Raw genomic sequence first — 21,344 nt, 5'->3', positions numbered from 1 at the left:
TGTAACATCCAGCAGCCTTTAAGGATTAAAAGAACACAAAAGTAGTGGAAAGTTTCTTATGCTCCACCCCACGTTCCAGCCTGATTGTACTCAACAGCTCACCAGTGCACCAAGAAATAGGTGGGGGCTGTGGGTTTTGGGTGGTTGTGGCTTTTTTGTTTGTTTGTTTGGGTTTTTTGTTTTTTGTTTTTTGGTTTTTTTTAATCATTAGTTTCTTGATTCAATACACAATGTGATAGAAAAAGCTGATAAATAAAATTAAAAAAAAAAACCCAAACAGTACACTGAACAACTGGTTAAGCAATGCTGACAGTATTAACCAGACTGCCCAGTGATGGAGAGCAGTAAATTCCCACCGCAATCTGAGGGAGCCAAGTGCCACAACCACAGCAAACAAACCAGTTGCTGAAAGGAGCCTCTTCCAACCATCCTCACCTAACAGCCCCGACTCTCCACATCTCCCTCTCTTCTGCTCACTACCCAAGAGCACAAGCGAAGACATGCTTCACAAGAGCATCTGTCTACTTGTAGACATTTCCAGACAGAATATTTTGTTCACAAGACACACTCTCTGTCTGCAATATCACCCATGCAATTAAATCTCAGTAAGCATCCAGCAGGGCCCAGCCCCTGAGCTGGGGGGACAAATAAGCAATTCATTTTTACCCACTGTGGTCAAGTATGAGAGCAAAGGAGAAAAACTCTTTAGTCAAGCACTACTATCACCAAACACATTCTGCTGTTCTACAAATGTTAAAAAATCCCCAAGGCCACTCACTATTTATTCATCTTTTACAGGTTATTTAACTAAGGCAGGTATTTGTTTCCTCACTACAGCCAAAGGAAAAAAAAAAAGTGAGAAATGAAAGAAGGTAGCTTTCTTGCTAGCTTTTGCCATAACACAACGCCGCTAGAGAAGCACAGCAACTGAAAAACAAAATCATTAGATTATGATGACCTCATTATTATGAGATATATATATATAATCACATAATTATGACCTCATAACAGTCCAAAGAGGACAATAATCCAGGGGTCAGCTTTGCCAAGGAAACCTTCTAAAGATCCTATTCCAAAAATCCCTTAGGGCTTACGACTTTCCGAATGCAATCCCAGCTCACGCTCCCAGCACTGTGACCTGATATGCCTTGCACCTGGTTTCCCAACATGTACAAGCACAGAATAGTTAACAAGTTTAAGAGACTTGGGGAAGTTTCAATAGTTGAAGGAATAGTATGCTGAGGAATGGTACAGATGGGCACCTTCTGCCAAAGATATTGTTCTACAGGTGACAGAATGCACCAAAGACGTTTACATCTCATAATTTCCATGTCTTTTCATAAGCCATATGCACCATACATCCATACTACTGGCCAAAATAAAGAGGCCAAGGAGCTGTCCTCCTCCTTTGGCAACTCGCTGTGGTCACCTCCAAAGGCCAGAGACCTGGCTAATAAAAGGATGGGTCATTTACACAGGATTCAAAAACTTCAAATACTTTGTGCAGCCACTAAAAGAGATACAGAACTAAAACTCATAAGTGAAACTGTATTTGTAAAAAATGATGGAAAGACATAACTGTCACCTACTCAAATAAAACCAGGGGGAAATCCGAGTACTACTGAAGCACAACATTGTTTAAGCTTTTTGACTTTTCACAAGTGCAATGAACCCTCTGCTTTCCTTCAGATCAGTGAGGGCGGAGGAAAAGAATAAGAAAATATTCTTAAATATACTGGTAATATTTGTGAAGAGAACCTTGTCCAGGTGCACAGACTGAGCTACCATCTGCTTTAGGCACAGTCACATCCGTAATAGATGATTCTACATACAATCAAGAGCTATATATACCATGAAGTGCTACAGTGCACAGAAAGTCATTTAGTGACTAAGCACTTCCGTCAACCAGCTTTTTTTTCCCAGGAGGTAACACTCAGTATAACTTGCACGAAAGCAACCCCTTTTAAAGTCTAAAAACTAATGGTAAACTTTCCTGTAGAAAAAACCTTAATAATAATGTCAACCAAAAATATATTTACTTACTATGTTCTCAATTCAGGTTACTTTGATAGAAAAATGAAAATACAGCCAGGAAAGAGTTAGTTACTCTGTTTCTGCTGGGTTTCTACCAAGTGCCCTTAACATCAACAATAATTTAAAATTAACTACGCAAGCCTTCTTAGGCAGATGCACAACAGTATGAAAAAGTGTTTAAATTACAGTCTGTGGATGAAGCTGCTTGGTACTTAACAACAGATCCCTCACAAAAACTTCTGAAACCTTTCCCATGAAAGAATGCAAACTAAGATTTCATTAAAAAATAGCTGATACTCCTAGCCTTGATTAGTACCTGGAACACTTGGTAATAAATGGCATCCACCAGTTCCTCTTGCCAAAATCTTTCCCTTTATACTTTTCATTAACTTAAAGGATGCAGTTGTTAACCCAAGAGCACAAAATTCTGTGAACTAAACAGCCTATATTGTAGATTTGAGCCAAAATGCATATTCTGAATTATGTATGCATACACATATAGAAATACACACTTTCATATATATATATATCTATAGCCACTTGTACTAACTAAAAGGCTACATTTAGAGTTGAATCCCTACAGTAGTTTGCCCATAAGTGTTGTAAGCAATTTACTATTGACGGAAGTGCCATAATCACAGACTTCCCAACTAATTTGATTTCAAAGCAGCATTCCTGGTGTCCACAGAAGCTTCTGGGTGGGACTCTACTACTCTTGCTTCCATCACTGCCTTCTGAACTTGCATCTTCAACACTAAACAAGTCAGTACAATGCCAGCCTGGTTCCATCCTCCTTGACGATGGCACAGAACAACGTTAATTAATCAATAGGGCCATCCCATTAATTTTTGGTTGCTTATTAGAGCATTACCTTTGAAAACTTTCAATACTGTCCTGCTTTCCTCACTGTGCATCTCTGAGTTGGGGGCTGCCATCAGCATGGGCAGCCTTGGACAGTTCCCCTTGCCTCCCCTGCTCAACCAAGAGGCGGGGCACAGCTGCTGCCACCCCCACAAAACTGCCCTCTGTTCGTCCCCTTCCCCAGCCTCTAAGGTAAAGGTGACGTGTCGTCAGGGATGCATCATGTCCATCTCAGTCATTAGCCATAATCAGTCCCCTGAAGACCACAGCTTGGAGATATAACCATAGGTTATGAAAAGCAATCTGTATTTTCATGAAAAAATACTGCTTACTCTGCAAGAGTGCTGGTCAAGGACCAACACTGCCAAGGACAGTGGTTGGGACAGATCTCGATCTCTTACCCAAAATGTCAAGTCACACGATGAGGGAAAGCTCTTGGTGCAGGCTTGTAACTAGAAAAAGGCACATTCCCAGCGGCTGCACAGTAACGTTTGTTTTTCAGCGCCTAGATATCATAAACTGGACACATGGAAACAGAGGAAAAACCCTGGTCCTGTGCTGGGGATGCTTAAATTGGCAACAAGGATGCTATGGCCCTCCTCTCTCTCCTAAATAAATTCGCGCTTCCTTCAGTAGCTCAATCAAATGGATTTTAAAAAGTTAAGATTTCTGTACCACCAGTGAACTGTTTACCCTGAGCTTTATAGTGACGAACTGAGAAACCCTTGGGTTTTTTGATACTGGGAATACTGTTGTGAAAAACACGATTACTAGATATGATCATACATAGCAGGAATGATTTCTTCATCCTTGCATACCCAGACTCTTCAGAGGTGAATGCACAGATTCTTTGTCTTCACACAGAGAAATACTAGTTGTGCATGTCATGGTGGTATGGCAGGCTGCAGTCACAAGAGCACTAATTTGACACTACAAAACAAAGATACAAGGAATTAAATAATTAGAGCCTTAATGACAGAGCACAATGCATGTCTCCTTTGATAATCTCTTGAACTCTGAAGGTAAAAGCAGAGTTGAAACCTGCATACAAGATATGCAGTAACTGAAAGGTTCAAAGTGTAGTTAAACACATTATAGTTCCATAGTATTTCAACATCTTAAAAGATTACTCTGCTAAAGCAAAAACTTCTGTCTCTGTTGTCTGGGCTGCTTCTGCTTTTCTTTGTCTCACTTCCAGCTGTTATTTTCTCACCTCCTCTGCCAGCCTCCCCTTGACTCACTGCATTTCTGGGTAGCTGCAGTTTTCCTCACTGTACTACTGCTCATGCAAAGGAACAGTTTGATAACAGCTGAAGAAACAAAGAATTAAGTACTTACCACATTTTTTCCCTATTCTGCAAATTAATTTTTTTGAGATTTTTTCTCTATACATGATAGATTAAGTCCAATGACTGGGAAACAAATTTTGCTTAAAAATTTCCACATTTTTTTCAAGAGCATTTGGAATTCACCCTTGCCACTTGCTTTCAGCCTCTGTCTCAATTTTCATCCTGCTGTATCATCAGTCTTGTCAGTTAAGAAAACATCGAGATAACTACAAACTCAGAAGCGTTTGCAGCAGACTACAAATCAGCTAAAGGCATGACTTAGCTGCTCTGTCTCTGTAGGCTGGAGGGACCAGTATTAAGGACAGAAGAAGAAATAATAATGACAAAGAAAGAAATGAAGATGATATTTATCACCAAGGAGTGCTCTAGGATATATGAAACAGAAATGCAAATTGCAATTCATGATCACGGATACATACATCCAAATCTCAATGTAGCCCTACTCCTTTAGAAGAGGGAGATTTCCCTGAAGGATAAACAAATGATAAGCTGCCTAGGTAGGGATCTTGAAAACACATTTTATCAAAGCAAATCTTTTCTAGTCACTGAAGTTGATGCTGAATTAATGCACTTGGTCTTCTAAAGGGATTATCACTTGCTTGAAAACAAACACAAAAATTCTACAGTAAAATCATCTTGGTTTATGTTTTTGGTGGATTATTAAAATAGCACAGAGGTATGCATATAGATTTTAAATTTTATTTTATTTTCCCATATATTTTCATTATTAAGGATTACTCCCACAGGTTACTGGCATTATCATACAGAAAACCCCAAAACCTTATTTTTTATTTATATATTTATGTATATATGCCCCATGGTAAACAACCAGCAGCATTTTGCTGAGTTTATTTTATATTGCACTAGTGAACAGACCACGTCCTGACCCCATGAATGTCAAAAGAGGTTTTAATACTGCTTTCAGTCTACTTCAGATTATTCTAAAAGGAGTTGGTCTATATTTACATGATGGTGGCAAAGAAAGTGCTAATTGTTTTAATTCACTCCCCACATAGGCTGAATCTGGACTGTGATTTGCAGCCTAGCCTGATTTGAGCAAAGTGGTAAGAATTTACTAAAAAAACCTTATTAATCAATACCAATTTAAGATGCCTTTCCATGAGCATAACATCAGCATTTTGTTTAGGGTTCACTCAAACAGTTAATAGTTATAGATCATCTTAGAATACAAGGCAATTTTTTTAGCCCCTAATTGCACCATTTCACATCACTTGGGTGTCTAATTAGCTATATAACTTAGTACTAAAATTATTACTGGCCAGTTTTGAATGTACCTTAATATGATGATCAAAAAAATTAATATCCAATTAAGATACATTGGATCTGACTCTTCTATGCCTTGAAGTTTGACCATATAACTTAACATTTCACCTTCATATTCAACTTGTGTAGCTATCCATGGCATAAGCTGCAAGGCAGAACAGAATCAGGCTTGGTTTATTACATTACATTAAACGTTCTTATTTCTATTACACATTCTTTCATTGATGTCAGGCCACGCTGCAAGGAGGAGATTTTAGTACTACTTTTAAGCTACTGAACAGATTTTAAACCAGGGTCAAACTATACTTTCAATATCCTAGAATGTGCTAGTTGCAACCACAATGTTATTTTTTTAAAGTTAGTTTACAAGTTAAATAAATAATAAACCTTTGGCTCATTCCCTGGTAAGCCTTGTATGCTACAGCAGTATTTACTATGACAGGAAGCAAGAAGCAGATCTCAAACGTGTCTATCCAAAATACACCGCATTATGCCAGTGAAAAACTGCCAAAACAAGGGTGGTGCCCGCAGATTCAAACACCAAGTTGGACCTAATACCTGTAGCGACCTCTGCCTCAGTTACGAGGATGCTTTGCTGACTCAATGGGGTTTTTTTCCAAAATTTTTCAGCCAGCCAAGCCTTGGTTTCCATACAACTTCAATCCTTCACCTTCCCAAAAGACTAAGCAGAGATATGTACAAACTCTCCGCAGAAATCACGAGATGAGCTCCTGTTCTCCACTCTTCAAGCCTGCTTTTACTGTCAGGCACTCTTGAACGCACTGTAACAAGGATGAAATTATACATAAGGAACCCACTAAGCAGAATACAAATCATGGCATGAAATTGGTTCCTGCAAAGACAAAAATCTAACGCCTAATCGGCAATGTTTTCTGTATTTCCAACAGGAGGTGGCTTTCTATGATTGATTAACTGATTTTCAATAAGCTAGCTGCCTGTTCCGGTATATTGAAAATAAATTAAAAAAAAGCTTTAGCTCCCGAACTGAAGGGAATGTGTAGCTTTTTGAAGGAGTGTCAATAGAATCTTTGTGCTTCAATTATTTTCTGTTGACATCACACAGCAGAACTTTGAGAGGCCTCAACACAATTGTCTAAATGAAAATAACCGCAATGAAATCTGCCCGACTAACAGAAACAGCGCTGCTGAAATAATCTGCCCAAGTCTGACATTATAAAAATGCGGTTTACATTGATTTTAGCAGTGCTACTCATCACATACTCCATGTTGCTGATAAAAATGTATCTTCATAAAGTGCTCAGACATATTCCTCTTCTCCACTACACTTCTTATAGTACATATATTGACAAGCGATGATATGGAATCAGGCCACTAATGAGGTATAAACCAGACTCATTATTTGTTTTGTTTACTTTTTAAACTCCATTAGTCCTCCATAATGTCCAAGTCAGCATTTACATTTTGTACCTCTCTCTTTGAAAATATCATCTATGGAAATACACCAAAGCATCTATTTCACCCAGTCCTGTGAGGTACGCCCTGAATTGAATTGAGTTGGATGGATTTACATTTTTCCCTGAAGTAGAGACTTTGTAGCATAGCACATGACAGATACAACAGAGGGGAAGAGACATTTAGGTCAGACCCCTACCACAGCTCAGATCAAATCTCCATATGCAACAAAGATGACCTTAGCTCCTAAGTGCTTCCTGAAAGATTCATAGCAAATAACCTATGCCAGTACTTCATTGGAGAATGTTACGAAGCTCTGAAATATTCCAGCAGATGTTTTGCAGAGACAGAGAATCTACAGATAAAGCTAGAGTGTGGCTTTGTCACTGAACAGGGACCTCCTCTTTTCTTAGCAACTACAACTTAATCTGTATTCTCCTACTAGAAGGATTGCAATAAGGCTCTATATAATGAAAGAACAATTAAGTCACTTATGTTAAGTGCAAAAAGTCACAATTTGATAATGATCCACTAATTTCAGCAAAATAAGACACTAATCACCCACAGAAATCAAATTTGCACTGGTAATGCGGTGACTGGGCCATGCTGAAGCAATTCAGAGATGTTCATTAACTCTGCTTCCATATGCTACCAACTCACAGCGTGTTTCTGGCTGAGATGCTCTGAGGCTGGGAGGAGATTTCGTTACCTCTTGTCTGATTTCTGTCATGTCACTCTGTACCAGGAAAGGCAGATTCTGGATTCACAAATCAAGCTTATTTTATGGGTTTCCAGCCAGACAAGTACTCCCGTCCGGCAATCAAAAAGAAATCAGGTGCTTGCTGAAGCTAACCACCAGTATTGAACCTGCTACAATTAAATTTAATTAACAGTTAAGAGAAATTAAAATGCTAACCACTGGCCTATCGCTGCCTTAGCTGTGCCAGAGCGACAACAGCTATACGTGCCATACATTACCCAACCCACACAGCAAAGGGCTGCCCACACAAACCGCCTCTCACACAGCAACTAACTCCCCCAAAACTTGCTGCTATTCAGAAACTGATGATGCTCAAGTTGAATTATTTTTATCTTTTTCGACAACACTGTCTATGCCCCAAATAAATGTTGGTCATAAAATACAATGGATTTTTTTTTCCTCGTTGAAAGAATTATCTGGGAAAACAGCGCATCTATAACAATAATGATTGATACCCAACAGCTACTTAATCCCATGAAACTCACCTGGAGCCTCCGAAGGAAAATGCGATCCCGTGTGCTTCGCTCACACCACCAGGTGGCAGCAGCAGCCCAGCTAACCAGCCCAGCAGCCGCCAGCTGCGGGAGCCGCTTCCTGCCCTTCCTCCTGCCACTCAGCACTACCCCGAGCTTTTTTTAATTCGCCAGCACTTCAATTCGGTGTCAGACTAACCATGTATAATAATAAGAACAACCACAGCTATTCCTGTTTAATGAGAGAGTCCAAAGATTAGGTCAAATCTAAACAGCTCCCGAGAATCCATGAACAATCGCTTCCAACCTTGCAAATCCTGCTCTCGCTGTGCAGAAGGCATAGCTGCCTCATGCAGGCTGTCTGCTGGGTTCACTCCTGCAAACCACCTCCCCTTCTGTGTATTTTGGTTCAGACAGGTGACAGTGTGGCCCTGAATCTCCCAGTACCTGTAGGCCACTCGATAATTTTCTGCTACCACAGGACACCATTACTGTTTTATATCTTCATGGAACTTGCTTATGAAACAATGCTACATGCCCTCATGTAATCGCACACAACACACTTCTACCAAATGCTGCATCTATGCTCAAAACCAGAGGACACCTGGGAAAGCAGAAAAAGAAGGTGTTTTTGATGACCTGAGATCAATAGTGTATTCCAGGACTGTACTTCGAAAGCTAGATCAGAAAGGATGCTTATATTCCTCAGCTTTCAATGGGTTTTCCATGTGAGTTAGGACCCAATAATCTTGTTTTACCAATTATTTTGTTTAAGTTTGATCAAGAAGCAGACGTGGCTTGGTGTACTGAAATTAATTCCCATTGCAAACACAAATATAGTCGCAAGCATCACACCAGATTCTGATGCTGTAAATCCAAAAGCAGTCTGGCCTCACCAGTATCCCATTTGGAATTACAATAAGGTAGGCAACAATCATAGTCATTGATCTCCACCTGCTTTTCAGACCTACTTACAGGATGATCCTGAGCACTGAGTGACTTAAGACTGCCAGTAACTTCCACCTCCACAAAGATCAACAGGGCACTCCTTCCCTAGCAGCCATGCTTCTGGCTTGCATGGATTAACTCACTGAGCAAATCAAGAAACATTTTATATGACCCTAAAGCAGACCTTTAATAATTTGCACTGTAGCTACTACTCTCTGCTAAGATTCTTCTGTTAAATGAGCTGAATCTGCACCCATATCTCTTTCCACATCAGCTACTTTAGAGACAGCATAAACACCCAGGTCTCAGGAGTTATCAGTCCTTCCTGACCTGAACTAGAGAAACCATTTTAGCAAAACACACCACCTGATTATTTCAAACCAGCTATCTCACAGACAACCTCTCTCCTGCGTGTTGCTTCACCTACAAGATCTTCACCAATTCAGATGCACATGATAAACCACAAAACCCTGCCAGTTCCACACAACACAATGACCTAGAAAAGAGCTCAGACCTCACCCCCCTCCAGAAGGAATGCCTACCTGAAGCCTCCCACTTCTTCCAGCACAAGCCCCCCCTCCCCCACTTTCCTGCTGTGGAGATACACTGGGAAGCAGAAGGGAGGCAGCCCACTTCCATGTGCAGCTCCTTAAGGCTGATTAACAACAGCAGCCAGTCCCACCCAGCTTAATCAGGAAGAGCTGTTAGCTGGCTGGGAGGGAAAGAGAAGAAGCCAGCTGCAAAATGTTAAGGCTGGTCCACTAACCAAGGGAGTGGTTGAAGCATTAACACTTTATCAAAAGTCTTATCCCAAGACTGGGGAAAAAAAATGTGACTGAAGACAACAGAAGGTGGTGGAAAGAAAAGGAGGAAAGGGAATTTTATTTTCTTGCTTTCCACCCATCACTGTGGACTTCCAGAACTGAGCACGTTCATTCTTAGGATGTAAAGGATTTATCTTGTGGTAGGTAAAACCAGTTACCATCTTCTTGTCAGAAGAACAGCTGTTTAAATGCAAGTTACACACCAGGACTTCTTGTCTCAACTTGCTTTGGGCTTTAAAACCACTTCCAGTACTGTCTGCAATTTTATTCATAAAGCTAAATTATGACTTTAACTGCAAGATATATTCTGGCTCCATCAGAATTTAAAATAAGAAATCAGAACATGAAATTACCCACTGACTCCAGCTGTAATATACTTGTTATTTCACACTTTCACCTGCACTCATTGCCAATTCAGTTCAAACATGACAACTTGAAAATTGGTTTTAATCACAACTAATACGTGGAGGTGTCCCCCCACTCCCTTTTTTGTTCCTTATATCTCATCAGCACCAAAACCAGTGATGTGTAGAGTGGTGGAAGGAGAGTCAATTACCTCCTGAAGGTACTCCAAAGCACCACACATCTGAGCAACAGGCAGCAAGCTCTGCAAAACAAAACCAGATACCAAGAAACCCAAAACACACTTTGATCTCAACTATTCTTCTGGGCATTCAGCCCCAGGCCTAACACTGCAGCTATTCACAGCATCCACTAATACTTCTACACCGTTCCTCAGAAGGAGGACTAACATTTTCCTTTCAGTTTCTAACCAGCCGGCCCTCCCCATAAAAAGACCATGTAAGTAGGGGTTTGCTCTGTGTTCAAAACAGTAAAATTTGCAAAGCTAAACACTAAGTCAACCTGCTGCACACAGCAATACAGTAGCTCTAGTTCTCTAGAAAAGAAGCTATCTTTAAACTGCAGTAGCAATGTGAACTGCATAAATTAGCATAATTGCAGCCTTCACAGAGAGTTCTCCGTTGACTGTGTTACATGGTACGAATTAATACTCTGCAGATTCCTTGCTTCTACTAACACGGTCAATCATGCGATTCATGGGGCTTAAAATCCTCTTTTTCAGCACTCCAAAAACCTCAACGGCCATTTTTACACTTCTTTCTTCCTTTTCAGAGCAGAACTATTGAAGGCTTGGAGTTTCATTACATATCTCCTAAGGTCTTCATGTGTAACTGGTGGTTATGAGGCTTCGTAATGGCAGGACATCCTACTATTTTCTCCGCTGGTGATCTTCTCCTTGTGGGCAGATGGCATCAAAGTGGAGTGCAGATGGTAACCCACAGCCCACAACTCCTCATTATAATTTGAAATAGTGTATGTGCAGCTTTTCAGTTCTTCTCTTTAAATCCTCTTCAGCATTAGAAGATAAATTGCTTTTTTCAGAAGGCACAGTCAAAAGCAATGATACCTGTCTATAGCTGAGAACCTTCCTCTAACAGAAGCAATGATGTGCCTTCTATCTTCACAAGTTTTAATAAAATCTATAAATAGTTAGTGGAAAGGATTTTATATCAAGTATCTCTTACTTTAATTCTACTTTAAGAAAAAAATAAGGAAAAAGGAGATCATATCGAGGCATGAAGGCTTAGGAGCCACACAGTTAGCTATTTAAGGTCATTTCATGGCTCCAGGTATCACTTTACCTGAGCTGCTTGGAATTATAATGGATTTATCTCTGCAGAACACCTGTGAGACAAGGCAGTTGCTGCAGACCAACTGCAGCGGGAAGTGACTCATCTGAAGCTGCACTGATGGCCAGTGGGTCTTGACGGCTCACACACTCACCACTCCATCCTCCCTCCCCTCTGACGACTGAAACCCTTCCTGACAGGGAGGCACAGCTCAAAAGGAAGGTGCCAGAAAAGCTAGTCTTACCATTTTTTCAAGCTTTTTCACAGCATGTCCAGTCTGGTGGAACTGGCTTTCCTAACCTTCTGACCAGTTGGAAAAGTCCTAAAAACATCGAGCTAAAAATACATGTGGTGGAAAATAGCAAGGAATGAAATAATAAGCATTAGAGATCAAGCCTCGATCCCTGAAAAGTTTGTATTAACCAATGGAAAAGGATTAAAAGAAATAAACTTATCCCTTAGTTATAAAAAGAAAACAAACAATACTTAAAACACTCAAGTGACATGGCTGATGAGGATTTACTAGCTTGCAGTCAGCTCTCACACAGCATAAATTAAAACCTGGCGAATTTGCTCCCGTTCCAGGAGCCTAGAGTCAGACTTGATAAACACAAATAGCATCAATTGTTGGAAGTTTTGACCTAGTGCCTGACAACCAATTCCTAAACCACACTACCTCAGCTGTAAAGGAACCTTCTGAACTGCCTCACAAAATGGTTTCTTGTCTATTTAAAGGATGGATACATGTTGCTTAATATATTTACTGCCTTTAAGAGTAATCATCAGCAAGCCTTTTCCTCAAATGGATAAAATTATTTGCATATTATACATCAAAAACATTCAGATATTGAGCCCAGTTATGGTACACATACACTACAATGTAAATGATTTGCCCATACAATACAGGGCTATAATCTACCACAGCATGCAGGAATGCTAATGATCTTACACATGGACAACACAGGATGAAATAATGAAGTGTTTTATCACTGAGGGCAATTCATCTTGTCTACATTCATGGAAGATGATTATAGGACATCATCTTCTTAGTGGCTTTCCTTTCACAACAAAAATGACAGTAATCAGTTTTCATTAGGGAAGAACTGTCCTTTCTGTTGTACCAATGTGACTTTCATGTCCTATACACTAAATACAACACTGAAGTCAATTGAGTAACTACATAGTATGTTCTAACACAAAGGTTTATAAAGAATAGAAATGCTTAAACTTCATACACAATATTTAAGGATTTACACATGTCAGAAGAACTTAACAGATAAGTTTTCTCTATAGCTTAATGACTTGTGCTTGAAACTAGTAAGGGTCTTCAGAACTGACCATTTGAAACTGCTGTTACTTAAGCTCAAGTCATGACTTGAGAGAATAAAACATTTCCAGAGGAAGAGAAAGCTCCACCATAACTGCCTTAAGGAAGAAAAGTCCATCCTCACCGCACAATACACTACGGTTAGTTCAAAGGCAGAGCTCTTTGGCACACGAGGCCCATTGCCCGTGGAAAGACAAGAGAATTTTGGCAGAAGATGAAATACTGTGCCTGCATTTCTGATGCAGTAATGACTCTGTGTGACTCTATCACATGTCTGCTCCTCTGCGAGAAGCTGAATCTGCCTGTGACAAGGTCAATTTTGAGAAGGGTTGGTATTAAAAGATTATGGTCCCTCCATCCTCTCACTGAGGCTATGCTAATTATTTCAGGGGAGCAAAGGAATTATTTGATCCTCCAACTCTCCCTTCCCTTACAAGGTGACTCCATCTGCCAGCACAGCACCCAGAGGAACGGCATGGCACGTCCTAATTCCATAATTGTGGCATTAGCCATTTTCAACCTTGAAATTTAACCCTAAGAAATTGAGTATGCAGTAATCCACGTAATCCAGGCCTCTACACCTGTCCCTCGTCCAACTAATCTCGCCATCCTTCATCATGTCACATCTTAATTCAGAGTCCTATCTGCTAAGGTCAGCGTAAGTGGATGCTCAGGAAATCGCAACAAGTACTTGTCACACAGTAACACCAATTATTTCCTCTGTGAACTCTGCGAGACACAGAAATATCAACAGAGAGCAAAGCCCTTCCCTGGCGACGCATAAATGATCTCTACAAATGTTCCAGGAAGCAGTGAAGAGACAGAATAAATAAATAAATAAACGCAGCACAGTCCTGGATAATGCGATCTGCTGGTATTAAGTTTTCTCCTGAAGGAGTTAAGTATATACCAGCTGCTCTACATTAAACCGAGCTGGCATTTTAAATCATGCAAATTAGCTGAGCTACCATCCGTTTCAGCCCAGCATTTAACACTATTGCTGTAAATGATGCAAAGTACTGGCCAAACCAAGCCCTGCCATTTCAGCTGCTGTCAGAGAAGAAAGAAGGAGGGAGGGTAATGGCACCGAGTGATGCTACAGCTATTCACAAGATGGTTTACAAGAGACTCCTTCTACCACAGGTATTGTTTGCATGACTGAAACGTGCACATGTGCATGGGAAGCCTGAGGCTTTTAATTGTTGAAAATCCATTTATATAAACTGAGAAGAAGCGCAGCAAAATTTTCTAAAATTACATTATTTGCCGTGGAACACTTACATTTAAAATCTCTCTTTGCTTAATGCTGTATAATAAACGCTGAGTGAATGTGACGGGCCATCAGCTCAGAAATGCTGACACTGCAGTGTACGGGGAGCCGAGGGTGGCATCAGTCCCCACCATAATGTCTCACACCAACAGGCATTTCTTACACTATGAAGATAATAGATAAAAATATGCGTTTGTTCAATGCAAACCCCTTTTCTGCTGAATCTCAGAGAGCTCAGGAGGCAATAGAGGACTAAACCTTATCTAGTTCAGGTTGATGTAGCCAAGAGATTAAGTTTCAGCACAAATCTGAAACTGCAATAGGAGAGTAAAGGATCTGCTATTAAGTAGTCTAGGAGCTTTAAAGACTGGTTTTTTGATTTCAGGTTCTCTCATATGCTTTTTTTGCTCCCCCCCTCTTCTTTTTTTCTCCTTTTTCAAGTGCCTACTGCAGAGAGTAACCTTGCTCAACAAGGGGCAGCTGGAACTGATTCTCAAGTTAAAAATAAGGTACAGCTGCCTTGCTATCCAACCTGCCAAACCAAACCGCCGGTGGTATGACATCCCACTGCCCAATACTGTGTGTGCACCAGAAATCACTCGATGCGGTCCAGGTGAAAGGCCAAAAGGCTATCTCTTTCAGGCAACCAAAATTAAAATCTTCATTGCTGCAGTGAGGGAAGTTTGGATCCGACTGCTTGGAAACAGGATCCCAGGCAACGGCTGCTCTTCCCTCTTGAAAAGCAGAAAGTGGTTTTGTTTTGTAAATTAAAGCAAATTCATTAGAATTCCCCTGGTGAGGTTGTGTAGGGATAAATGGGATGCCGCTGCCTCCGCTTTCCAGCTCCATGCTAGAGGATAGCACCTTTTTGCCAGCTTTCCTTGGCAGTACTTGTTTGGTATGTTACCCTGGAGGATCAGACCCCTGTGTGCTCCAGAGCCCATCCCGGAGGAGTAAGATGCAGCAATGCTGAAAATACTGCTTCCCAAAATAATCCATCCCAGTTAAGCCACGAAGTCTGGAATACATATGGCTGTCCTGAGAAGCAGACTGACCCATGGTTTTTGAGCAAGAAAAAGAAACGCGTTTCTAAGCTATTGCTTCAAATAGCTAATACACATTTGATCTTGAAACACACATGACATTTTTAAAATTAGTTTTGAAGACTTAAATATCCGTAAGATTCTTTGAAATGAAGAACAGTTTATAACTGAATCAAATCTGTCTTACCAGACCAATCCATTAATTATGGTGTCTACCAGCTATCATCAAAGTTGCGTACTGATCTTTGTGGATGCAAATGTGTCCTCTACAACTGCTCCAGGTATTTAACCTCTGACACACACATACACATCCCGGTCTCAGATTAGATTTCTCTGAGGAAATACAACTTTTCATCATGCTACATTAGCTTAAGGAGGATTTCTGACTCCAAAAGACATGACACAAATCTTTTTATCGGCTTGATTTTACAATACTATGCCTGATAGTTCCGTATCTGCCAGAAGAAACAGACTTGCTAGACCCCTTGTACAAGTTGATTAGAAATTACTTCCTGGTAATTAGTGTCATAATCTGAGAAACAGCCAAAATAGATATGACGTGGAAAGACAGCTGTTACAGTCTTTTAGAACTACTTATACAAAAGCAGTATTTAGCTTATTGGTACTAAAGTTACCTGTAGTTTCTAACAGTGGACATGGCTAAAGAAAAAGGAATCCACTTCTAGATATTTGTTTCAAGATATACAAGTGTAATGAAGTCTCAGTATCCATGCTCACCATAAAATGTCACACAAGCTAGACCAGCAACACAAAATCCTACTGTGGTATTAATTTTGTTCTACCAATGGGCAAGTATATGGAATTAATAGATGGTAAAAATACCATATAAAAATAATTTCTGGTCAGCACTTGTAGTAGAATATAGGTGATCTTATCAGGGAAGATTCATCTCATCACATGAAACAAAAAGGTATTACTAAAACAGTCTTCACCACTGAGAACATTTCTCTATTGTCCAAATGACAGATCTACCCTCAAATGGGTTACAAGGAGGCAGAGATGCCAGGAAAAATTACAGATCCTCACATGTTGTGGCAACCACACTCAAAATCCCCTTAGTTTGAAGAAAAGCCTCTAAAGAGCTCCATGACAGTCACATAATACATAAAATTACAATTCCAGCCTGTCGCACACCTCTTCCACTTCTCCCAAGAACAAAGCATGGGTGTCCTCAGATAGCCATCCTAGAAAATTTTCTTCCTATACAAGTCTAAAAAATGTAGTTGCCTATTAGCAAAAAGGCCTTGTCAGCTTCTACAGCGTTACTACGGAGACAAGGAAGTACATGGACATGATTGAGGAAGTCAGTTGAGGGCTTCTGTTTGGAGAAAGTATAGCAGATCAACAAGATCTGAGCACCGACAACAGCTAATTCTGCCTGTCAAAGGTTGGTTTAGGTTTTGGGGGGATTTTGTTTGGCTGTTTATTTATTTATTTGTTTGTTTATTTAATGAGAAAGCCTGGATGTGTATAACTAAGTAACATTGTTGTCAGGCAGGCGAGACCAACATCTGTGGGTTTCTCCAAGAAGGCTTTACAGCCCAGTCCTCTATGCCCCTGGGACCATCACATCTAAGAACCCATCCTTCTCCCACCCAAGGCATGGAGGGAACAGCACATCAAGTACCTCAGCCTCCACTCCTGTAAGCTTCTGGAGCTCGAAGGAACAACTAACAGTATTTACAAGTCTTATGAAGAGGCAGACTTCCACTTTAAAAGGAAACGCTGATGAATCCATCAACTTACTGCCCAAGAGTTCATGTTTCACAGACTCCGGACCATGTTTTCTCGTCAGGCATAGCACTAGTGCTACCAACCCAGCTCCTGCTAATCCCTAGCTCCTTGGTCTCTGCAGTCCATAGGTGTTCCTTCTTGTATGTATAAAATAAAATCTCAACAACTACTATTGGAAAGCAGCACATGGACTCTCTTTACAGCTACTAGTTCCTCCACTAAAGCCTTGCTACTGTCTGATACCTACAGGCAATTCTGAAATCTACACCACAAACATGAACTCACTACTACACACTTTTGTATTATACCACGGTGGTCATTACATAAAAGACAAGACAGAAGAAATGGACCAATATTAGTGACAGAACAGGTAAAATATGAAGATTTAGGGACTCTTTCCAACTATGACAGAGATAATATGGCAACTTCTAACCATAGCTGTAGAGAAAGAACCCACACAAGCTGAGACTGCAAAGAGGATGTAAGAAAACTTTCAAGACAAGGGACAGACACAGGGTAAAATTTAAGAGGCCATGGGAGTAAACAAGACATTGTCAAAATATGATGGTATTATGGTCCAAAACTGAACACACACAGGGGAAAAAGTCCTGGTAAAAGTGTATTTTGAAATCCAGAAGTTAGATATTTTTTCCTTTCATGTATTGTTTTCCCACACATTGCTTCCAATTCTAAAATAATCCAAAAGTAAATTGAAAAATAATCCAAGGATAACACACCTAAAAATACTTTCAAGAGGAAAAAAAAGGTGGAATCAGAGTAAAACTTCAGATCTCAGCCTGTTTTAAAATAAGTGACCTGTTTTCTCAATTATTTGTTTTGATAAATGGTTTATTTGTTTTAAGTTTTAGCCGTTATTTCCATGCCTATGCTTTGCAAAACTGAAGAAACTGAGAATGTTTCCACAAACTATTTCAGAAAAAAACAATTTCCAGATAAAATTAGAGGCATACAAGTAAGTGCCAAGTGTTTGACTGAATTCCAGTTCTTGGTGAATGGAAAACCAGCAGCTTCCTGTTACAAAATGTACCAACAGTTCATGTCTAATAATACACATAAAATCTGACCATTTATATACTTCAAATATAGATGTTTCTAAAAATAATATTCAAGAAGGGTATTTTTAGCCAGGTGAACTTCTCAGAAGAATGAAATTCTAGTGTTTGCTGCAAGGAAAAAATAAATTAATGGGTTAAATTTTAAGAGCATCTCTTGATTTATACCAGAATAGAAATAGAAGGTTTTGCCCCAAAGCTTAAATAAGCAGTAAGCAAAAGGGAAAAAAAAAATGCAAGGACAGAACACGCATCCTTCCATTAAAGGCCCAGCTATCGCTTCATTCAAAACTGTATCTTCTTAAGCAGCACTTACAATCTTTATTCTGTGTTTCAAGTTTGGGGAGATTAGACAAAATAATTAGTGACTGAAATCCCTCCTTAATTTCTTCCACCTTGGTAGGAAAAAGGGAGTTGTAGGCTAAAAGCATTACAATACAAATTAAAGAAATTTAAATCTAGTGGTGAGATAATCTAGAAACCGATATTACAGAGCAGACAACGTTTCTCAAAGGAAATAAAAAATAGTCAAAACCAGCTCTCAATTTCCAAAACTAAGAACTGAATCCAATCCACCCTTCCTATCTCAATAAAATAAAGGCTTTCTTTTCCGATTCCCTCTGGAGAGAAAAAAAAGAGCACAGGTGGTTTTGGTCTGGTAATTTTCTTTCTTTTTGGCACTTCTCAGATGCTTGAAACTTTGGAAAGGTTCACGTTTTGTTTACCAGACCCCTCTATCCAATTTGATTTTTTTTTTTTTTTGAAGTAAAACTCAGGCTTAGTGCTAGGAATTTTAAAGAGCAGTATGTGTTGTTCTCCTTTACTAATATCCATGACCCTCTCTGCATCTCCAGGAGACTCCTTTAGGATAGGTTTCCTATTTCATATCACCTGATTTTTGATGAGAGTGTTTTGCAGAAGAGTAGAGAATTACTTTCTGATGAGCTCCATAAAGCATGCCAGCGTGGTTTTCAGCCACTAAGAACACTTGCACAGCTCCAGTGGTGCCTGTGCTCAGGCTATGACACACACAGATGCTTTTGCCTTTCAGCTTCCTCACATTACACTTGCTTTTCAAATTAAAATTATTTTATCCATATTTGTAGATTGACAAGTTAGATATTTCAGCTACCAGCTGGACAGGTAGAAAAACTTAATGCTTCTCTACTGAAGCCAGTTTCAGCTCAAACAAGCCTCCAGCAGAGACAAAGTGTCTAACAGAACTGAAACCCAACACATGCATCAAGAAAGAGAAGTTCTATGGAACACACAATGGACAAACCATCTAGGAAGAATAAGAAGCAAAATTCTAAAAGCTGTTAAAGAAATTCACAAGTGCAGCCAGGGAGGCAAAAGCAGGCAGGGAGGGACAGCAAGGAAAACAACTAAAATAAAAAAAAATTAAACTTTTTCTGGTTAGAGGACAGCTGGACCAAAGTGTCCTGCTTGGGTGTTGCCATACATCTCCTGTCAGAAAAGAAGGTGATAAAAATTACTTGCTAAAACAGGGACAAAGAAAGAGAGAGTTTTCACTTAAGAAATGCAATTTTTTGGAGTAAACTAAGAGTTTCAAGGACACAGAGAGAACATGAACACCATATGCATAAGCATTTGGAACTGATTAACAAGTAGCTGCAAAGGAGAAAGATAATCTGATAGCCAGGGGACTAGCCAGTTATTCTCTATAGCACTGCAGGCTTTATGACCTTGAGTAAGTTTCTTTGTGCCTTAGGTCTTCATTTACAAAATAAGAACAATATCCCTACCTCTAAGTAGTGCTCTTAGGTTAAGTATATTAAAATTCGGAAGCCCCTTAGATATAAAGTATTAGCAGAGATCAGAGAAATAGCATAAAAAATGCATAAATCAAAAGCAAGAAAAAAAGGTCATATGAAACGAGTACTTCAAAAACACTACTATGGACTGTAAAAACTTGGGTGAATTCAACAGCAGCGTTATTAGCACAACTATCAGTATCTTTGGGAATCGTATCTTGGGCAATTCAACAATAAAGGTACTGAACTTGGGAAGGAACATTACATGATGACCAAATGCTCTTTTACTCAAGAACTGTCACAAAGTGAAATCAGAGCAAAAAAATTTTTCACTCATTTTCCAAAACTGAATGGAACTTTGCATCCAAGTGACCCTTTGCATATTCTAAATGAAAACCCAATGATGAAAGAATCTCCTGAATTTCTAGTGTATTGCAGACAAAGATACCCAGTTTTGAACTGAATTCTTAAAAAAGGTCTAGGCAAAATGAAAAGAGTTCAGTAGATAGCACAAAGAGTTGTAAGCGTTCAGGAAATCCTGAGAGAAAAGGTTAAAAGAATTAGGTTTGCCTAATGTAGAGAAAAAGAGAAGTGAGGGAGAACTTAACACCGAGCGAGTACCTGCCTCCCATGTCCACCAGGAGAGAATAACTGTCAAACTTTCAGCAAATGAATATTGCTAAGAAGTTTGCAAAGAAATGATGAGTCCCCCCTCGTCTTGCCAAATGTTAAGGACAGTTATAGGTACCTCCTGAATACATATACTTTAATACCAGGTTACACAGATGCCTGTCAACTTGAAGAGGTTTCGTAGAAGGGTGGGACCGATGACTTGGTAAGGTCCCGGTGCTTTCAGGACTGCTACAGTTTGTTAAGATACAGTAATGACTTCTTAGGTTCTCCAGAGAATGAAAATCAAGAAGCTAGAGAATACAACATAGCAGTAATAAAGATAGTAATTAAATCCTCTATCTCCTTCGGTGGCTTCCACATAACATGGCAATAGACTGTATTCCTGGAATGGTATCTTTGTTCTTGCATCCTGCACAAACGATTTTACCATGCTCATGGACTTCTAATTGGCAATTACTTCTGTCTTAAATAACTAATGCAAATTTAGTAGCCAAATACATATGAGTTTTTCAGAATAACTAACAAACACCATTTTGTATATGAGAGATCACTATCTTGCTATCTACTTGACGGAAGTTTCTCTGGTAACAAAGTTAAATATTTCCAAAACAATGCTCTCTAAATACGGGTACAATTTATTGGCGGTGTTTTCAAATTAGATAAAATAAGCACCAGTGCAACAGTAGGATACTGTTGGGCACAACACAGGGGATTTAATATGGAAAAATGAATGGAGTGTGTATATCAGTAACAATAAATTAGGAATGATACAGACATGATTCACCAACCTAAGATTTCCGACTAGCATTTACAACAGGTTTGATGGTAAAACCTTCAGACCTTTCTCTG

At 39.6% G+C, this 21,344-nt stretch overlaps 1 protein-coding gene across 7 annotated transcripts in view; it reads right to left on the bottom strand.

The window, feature by feature from the left end:
• The window catches only part of NAV2 (neuron navigator 2), a 410,478-nt gene that overhangs the window by 198,049 nt on the left and 191,085 nt on the right, over nt 1–21,344 (bottom strand). The gene's annotated exons all lie outside the window — the stretch shown is intronic.

Source organism: Falco biarmicus, chromosome 10 (genome assembly GCF_023638135.1).
Source record: "Falco biarmicus isolate bFalBia1 chromosome 10, bFalBia1.pri, whole genome shotgun sequence".
In the NCBI taxonomy this organism is placed as follows: Eukaryota; Metazoa; Chordata; class Aves; order Falconiformes; family Falconidae; genus Falco; species Falco biarmicus.
The sequence above is the reverse complement of the archived record's forward strand: the minus strand, read 5'-3'. Positions and strand labels throughout refer to the sequence as shown.